Source organism: Lygodium microphyllum, chromosome 20 (genome assembly GCF_053477565.2).
Source record: "Lygodium microphyllum isolate KBCC chromosome 20, Lygodium_microphyllum_v1.1.10, whole genome shotgun sequence".
NCBI lineage: Eukaryota > Viridiplantae > Streptophyta > Polypodiopsida > Schizaeales > Lygodiaceae > Lygodium > Lygodium microphyllum.
This window is the reverse complement of record NC_141154.1, coordinates 4,594,796-4,602,670: the sequence shown is the minus strand read 5'-3', so window position 1 is coordinate 4,602,670 and position 7,875 is coordinate 4,594,796.

The following is a 7,875-nucleotide window of genomic DNA, read 5'->3' as shown; positions in this document are numbered from 1 at the left end:
AGAGAAGAACAAGCATTCTCTCAATAGAAGTACGTAACAAGAAAGATAGGGAAGGGAATCAGATCACTGATACGTATCATTGCTCGTCTTGGGTACATATACGTCCAAGTATGAAGGGAGCTTTCAGGGTGAAAGAATCTATAATTGCAGATGTATCAAAGCACAAGAAGGGTAAAATTTTAGCTCTCAGACAAAGGAATGTTGATTCTCACCTTGTAATAGAGGCATTTGTACAATATGTATTCATGCAAAAAAAAAATACATATTGCGTCCACTATGCTCTTTCAACGAAACATTGCAAACAATAAGTATTTGCAACTCGTTGAGAATGAGAAATTTCATGATATCTATGTAACAACTTGTCTCGTATTTACAGAAGTATGCCCTTCGGATTGTTGTGAGTGGCAAAATGTTAAAAGCTTCACCGATTCTTTTAAGTGTTACCACCTTGAAATTGGTAGATTTCTCTTTGAGGGATGTACAGCTAAGCAACTCGTAGAGGAACTTGTTTTTTTCTATGACTCCAAGTACATATTTCCCAAGGGGGGTTGAGAATATGGAACCCTTGAGTCTATGCACATATCAAATCTCAATAGCATAGAATAGCCATTGTGTAGTAACAACATTTTGCACATGTCTAGCACAAAAATTTTAGCAGACATATTGAATTCTATGAAGCCAAGCACCAGCTCAAAGAATGTACATCTAAGTTGGTTCATACAGATTGCAATTTTTGCACACATGTTCAAGGAATGTAAGGATTTGAGACGTACCAAAAGCACGTATGTCATAAAAAGTGCATCATAGGATTATGTAACAAGGATTGTAGTCAAAACTTGGACATAAAAAATGACTCATAGCCCTGGCACAGTGCAGTGTCGAGTCACAACAAGGGACATGGCTTTCACGTAAAAAATTTCTCTCTCAGTTGACTATTATCTTACTTTGACATGAATCGGCTAACTTTCCTTTCCAATTACAGGTACTTTGTCACACGACAGACTTTATGCCTAGTGTTCAAGTATCGTAGATGTAGGATGCTCAAGGGTAAATGGTTGTGCCTTGATCAAGACATGTGTGAAAGTGCATGTGTGGATGTTATTGTCATTTGTGAGAGCCGTGAGCCCCAGGTGTTGCAAATGGATGATGATTGGCCCTTGAGTATAATGTGCCAGAAAATTACAGTGTTAATGCAGAATCCACCTATTAGCTTCTATTTTAAACTAGATGGTAGGAAAATTCAAAGCCAAGCTAAGGATACTATTACTAGCGGAAAGTGTGTGGCTCCACATATTTTAGAAATTGTAGAGTCTCCCTAAAACCCCAACAACACAAGTTGTAATATCCAACACCTATAAATTTTTGAATTTTTTTAGCCAATAGAATATTGTTGCTTGCAAACTTGCAATATTTAAAAATTATGGTATTTATGTAAAATCATACACTTGTTTTACACTTTCCACATCAACACATTTACATATGCATGTAAACTTTACAAAGAGGTAATTAAAGCCATAACTAAATATCCTATGCAAACAACCCTTGATGGTTTAAAACTTAAAGTTTTTAAGGTAGACCTAGTTTAGTTCTTGTTTCATTGTTTCATTTCACACTTTCTCTCTTCATCTCTTTATATCCACCACATCCCCCCTACCTGCTACAATGGATGCTCGCGCACACTTTGATGAGTGGATCCATAAGACTATCTTTGCCAACGGGGGTGATGAGATATTTCAGGTTTTCTCTAAGAACTTCAACCTTGAAAGCGTGCTTCATTTCACATTTTCTCTCTTCATCTCTTTATATCCACCACATCTCTCCTACCTGCTACAATGGATGCTCGCACACACTTTGATGAGTGGATCCATGAGACTATCTTTGCCAACTGGGGTGATGAGATATTACACATTTTCTCTAAGAACTTCAGCCTTGAAAGCATGATCTCATCGATGAATCTCCCTCTTCACGTTTTGGAAGACTTTGTGAGCACCATTGCTACCTGCACATACTCCATCGAGGGATCTGACATGACTTGGGTGCCTTTGGAACATCTCATGGTATTTCAAGCAGGGAAGAATCACCAAAAAGTGGTGAATAGGTGTCTAGCCCATGTGGATCCTTCCCACAAAGTATGCATTGTTCCCATGGGCATTGCACTAGGTACAACAACTTTGGATCTCGTGGAGTGTGATTGCGCATTGGCAATTTATCTCCTTACATTGGATACACCCCTAGAGGAGGAGAGAGATAAAGATACAACTCCAAAGGTTGTTGCTATCACATACATGGGAGAAGAACCAATTGAAGAGCTCATAAATGTTGAAGAGTAACATCGAGTGGTGGGTTGGCTCTCATGGTACCATCTTCTTCAGAACAGCCACAAGATGACAAACCCAACCTTGCTTCCTTGATGCCCATTGAAGTAGATGGTGTACAATACTTGCTTCTATCAAATGTGCTGCAATACTTGGAAATGAAGAAAGAAGAGTTGTTTTCTATCCTAGTCAGGAATTCGATGGAAGACCTGAACGATTATGATTACATGGATGTGCATCCAATGATAGCAAACATTGAAATGTATGATGGCACAAGCTTAGATATAGTGAGTGCCATCATAGCAACACATGAGCATATTACCTCGATTGAAGAAGATTACTTTGTGCTAGATGAATCTACAAACTCCTTGGTTAAAGAAGATTACCTTGTTCCAAACTTGGTGGTCTTCCATAAGAAGTGCTTACCAAGAGGGTAAGAAATAATCATGAAAATTCGAGCTTTGACCAAGTTTGGACATTTTCGAGCAATATCTCTGACATGTAGCTTGGAGAAGGTGGTGCTAATCAAGCAATCAAAGCTTATTTACTTGTTTGATCAAACGCGTGGTGGAGCAATGTGTGTTTGCTACATTAGGTGAACTTGCTAAAGTGTTAGATCCACTTCTCCTGGAGGAAGATTTGAAGGGGGAGCGCATCATTTTTTAGCAAAGAAGGAACTTATATTTTCATCAAAAGCTAGCCCCTCCTCTCCACCGATGAAAAAGAAAGAAACAATTGACAATTCTTGTTGGCTATCGGCTTTTTATATCTACCATCACTATTAGCCAACCATCATGGCATGTATTTTTTCTAATGAATATAAGATGTTTTACTTTGTCCCTATAAATAAATATTTATTGAATAAATCTATGATTCGTGTAAGTGTGACAATAATGTGTAGTACATGAATGATGCATTCGCATATATTAACATAATTCAATGCGTAATACTGCACTTGCGATTGTGTAAGTGTGACGATAATGTGTGGTACGTGAATGATATATTTGTATGCATTAACATAATTCAACACGTAGTACTACACTTGCGATTATGTATAAGCAATAACGTAACTTGTATCCGTACATATTACTACTTTCGATATGTTTGTACCTTAAACAAAAATTAAGAGTCGTGCATTTCAAGAAACAAAACAAAACAACTTTACTCAATTATTTGAATTCAGTACACATCGTGTGAGATATTATCTATATATAAATAAATATTTCAATGTGGTAGAGTATACAAAAAAAATTTGCCTTCCAAGATGCTATGGTGCTATAACACTCATTACAAAACCTTACATCATTAATCTCATAACCTATGGAGGAGTTCCCTTACTGTGTCAAAGCGAATGATAAAGTTCATGTCTTTATCTGTGATTGTGACATGCTTTGCATGGATGGCCACAAGCTGTGTATCATCGAATAAGTTTATGAGAAACCCCTCTGCAGCTGTTTGCAGGGCATCTATAGCTGCAGCAGTCCACCTTCCTGCTGGTGGGCCATCCCGCACTTGCACCCAAAATCTTCCCATCCCTTTCAGCTCCATGTCTTGCATGACTTCCTAAACAACCTTATGAAAAGAACTTTTTGGGATGAGAAGCTCGTATCCGCGTTGGATTCTCCTTATCTCTCGAAGGGCGATAGTGTCCGATTTCCATCTCCTCTTCTTCTGTGGTAGTCCTTGTGCTCTATGGGGAGCACTTGCTGCAGCACTAAAGGAGTCTCCACCTTGTGCTCTAGGTGGCGCGCCTTGGCGTGAGGTCTTCCCAAGGCCAAAACGGCGACATGCTTACTTGGTGTGTGCCATGCAAGCTCGAGGAAGGCAAGATGGAGAAGAAGCAGAGGTTGGAGGTGTGAGAATGGAGGAAGCAAAGAAAGCAACATGTGAAATTGAGAAGAATAATGAACTTTTAACCCATTTAAACCCCAAAACCGAGTTAATGCAACTTTATACACACTGTCCATCGTGTAATCATAGATCCATAACCTTTTATCGGAATGCGATGAAACTTCATACTGGCACTCGTTAGGTGGTAGGAAAGTGACTCTAGACTCGAGACTTCAAACGAGGGGTTTGCATGCATTGTTTTTTCAAAAACAAATTGGGCTCTTGGCCACCTAACAAGTGCACGTCTGAAGTTTTGTTGCCCGGTAGGAAAGTGGCTCAAGACGCCAGACTTCGGACCAGGGGTTTGTATGTTTTTTTTTAAAAAATTTGGGCTATTAGCTATTTAACGAGTGCGCGTGTGAAGTTTCGTTGCATTCTGATAAATTTTAGTATTTTATAAATTATCCCACACCAAGATTATGGATGGATTGATAATTAAGATGTCAACATCACGACTACTAGCCCTTAGAAACTTCGCACCACCTGGACTATAATGAGGTATCAAGTGAAAAGTCTGCAATAAGAAATGATTTTTTTTTTTCATATTTTTTCTATTGAAATAGATAGTGCTAATAAAAATTGTAAGTAAAAATTGAAAATACAGCAAAGATGCACAATGAAACTTGAGAGTGAAGGACAAGAATAAAAATTTAATTCATATTTTAAGGGCGCATACAATAGTTTTGCACTGGGACATAGTTATATGTCCAATGCACGAGGATGCACGAGGATAGCACTATGCCAAAAAAGATAATATTACAAACTGTGTTCATTTCATTGGAACGAATACATCCTTCACTGCTTGAAAATTTCTTACAAGTTGAAAGTCCTTAGGATTTACAGTGATGCACTTTGATGAGCATCAATCATCAAGTCAACTAAAAAGGCTTCTATAGCACACTATAGAGCATGAAGACATTTTTTTGTGAAGCGATTAGGTCTATCTTGACCTTGTGCCAAAAACCACCTCCTGCTTTTTGTGCGGTAGAGGTCTTGCACAATCTCATGAACAAGTCTCAAGAAGATTGCCTTCGGAGTGATGAGATCAAAAGAGCATTGATATCTCCTAAATTCTCTCAAGACCACTGTACCTGGCTTCCACTTGTGTTTCTTGTGGGGATTCTAAGGAGGACCCTTGTGAGGGCGGCTTGAGAAAGGTGGGTTAGGTTGAGAAGGGGGTGCATCGGAGCTAGTAGATGCTCCAAGGGGCTAAAGACAATATGGGGCTTTGAGCGGAAGCTTATTTGCAACTACCTTTGACCTAGCCATCTTTCATGCACAAGAGATGTGAGAACTCAATGAATAAGATAGAAAGAGAACCCCTCTTCTATATAATCCTAAAATGTAAGACTCATTCACATAGATGCACACTCTCTCTTTCTCTCTTAAACTATGAATTGCATTCACATTGAACGCATCCATCTTACTATCTTATCTCTCTTTGAGCCCATTTGTTGCCTTGTCGAAGCCTTGTTTCTAGCCACTTTTCATGGTTTTCTTTGGCACTTGAGGCTTCATAATGCACTCTTTTAGTGACGTGACGACATGATTCCATCATGTCTCCAACAACCAATTCATCAGCACTTTCATTTTCTCTCTTTTGCAAGAGTTTAGCTTCATCCGTTACTATAATCCTATACCACCAAGATAGCAATTTGATCATTGGATTGCTACCATTCACCCCTCCACCATGATCAGTTTTTCTTTGGTATGCACCACACGCTATCCAATGTGAAATTTCCATCCCTTGTGTGGACCAAATTCAGATGCTTTTCTTTTCTTCAAAGCACAGCCCATGTGCCTCAAGGATATCCTACAAAGACACATATCACACATGAGTAAAACTATGCTCAAGAATTTATACAATTCATATAATTTTTAAATATTAACTTAGTATGCACCATGTAATGTGTGATAGAGCTTTTTCCCCATGCTTCCACCATGTTTTCGTAGAAGCTATGCACATCATTTATAAATTCTTGCTTATCTTCATTGTTAAACACCATCTTGCGAAGTAAGGGAGACAATTTGTTAAGACTTAATATCCAAACCTTAGCTTTGGCCAGCCTTATTTTTCCTCCATTACTTTGATCTGGAACTGCAAAATGTAACTTTTTCCACCCATCATAGTCCTGCAGCCTACAAACCATGACATTCCCTTCCTCATTAATGGGTGCTGAGAGAAACTTCCTAGCCTTTGCTCCTCCAAAGTAAAGCTTTTTTGGCAAGTTACTAGATTTTCCTAATCTCTTCTCATCTTTTTCAATTGTCACTTGATGCTTGTGTAGCTCAATTTCTAATAGCAGTCGCTCCACATTCCTACATGTTGCAATGGCTTCTTTTTCTAGTTGCATCCTACAAGCAAAGCAAATGTATTCATATACAAGTTTCTCCATGATTCTGACAAAAGCATGCAATGAACAAATGTGAACACGGTCCAATGGAATATTGAAGATGGGCTTCCAAGTGGGATCTTCTCTATTGCGCATTGGTGCAGCACTTGCCATCCTTTGCCAGGTCTTCTTTCCGTCCTTTCCTTCCACCCTCTCTATCAAGCAATATAGGCATGGATTCTTTGTATTTGCACCATTAGAGATTCCACATATGCAGTTTAGAGTTTTCAAGTCTCCTGCAAGATGCCATTCAGCCAAGTATTGTCCATACCATTCAATCCAGAGCATCTCACCATGTTCATGACGATCGATGATGCTTGGAATGCTTGTGTGCATAAAGAACAGATGCAGCACCTCAAATGTTTCCTTAAGAACGTCAAATGTAGTGAGCCAGCACACATGGCGTTCGGATTGAACACTAAAGTTCCCTGGGTTGTTCTTGTCGAATTGTAAAGCTCTATTCATCAGAGTTACACTAACTCTTTTAAGATTTACTTCTTTGATGACCTCACTTTCATCTAATTTTATAACAAACTGCAATCTACCATTACATTCCTCAACAGACATACTGTAGTACATTACCATTGCCGACTACATCTTCTACAAATCTAAATATAATTGTTGAGCTTGGTGAACTTCACCTCATACACATTTTTGGTCCCAACCTTTAGTGTTTTCATATATTGAACATGCATGGGATCTCCTATCAGCTCCAAAACCTTTGTATTAAGTTGCCATCCGGCCTTTATTGACTTTGAAGGTTGAGGAAAAGGCACGATTCTATTTCTCTTCAGCACACCACCAAACCCAACCTTCACACCTTTGAATATCTTTGAGTAAGTCATTGTGTTAATACTGGCCATATCACAAATAGATTGTGCATCCACAACTGAGAACTCATTTGGCACGTCTTTTAATGTGCACTCAATCACCTTTTCCTTCACAGCCTTAAAATTAGAAATGCTTAAAGTGTTTTCCAATGTTATTGCCTTTAGCAATCTACTAATACACGATCCAACCTCACCCTTACCTAAGTTCTCTTTTTGAGCTACCATACATGCTTTGATACATTACTTCCACTGGCCGCTATTCACAATTAACTCATTGATTGGCTTTTTCTTTCGTTTGCGCTCCTATGTTAGCTTGCTGTTGATTTTTCCCAATTTGTCCAATTGTACCTTTGCTTTCTTATATGAGATACCAATGTCATGGATAGTGTCCTGCATTGAAATGATTTGATTGTTTTGTTGAATTATAGTGTCATTTAGTTGTACCAC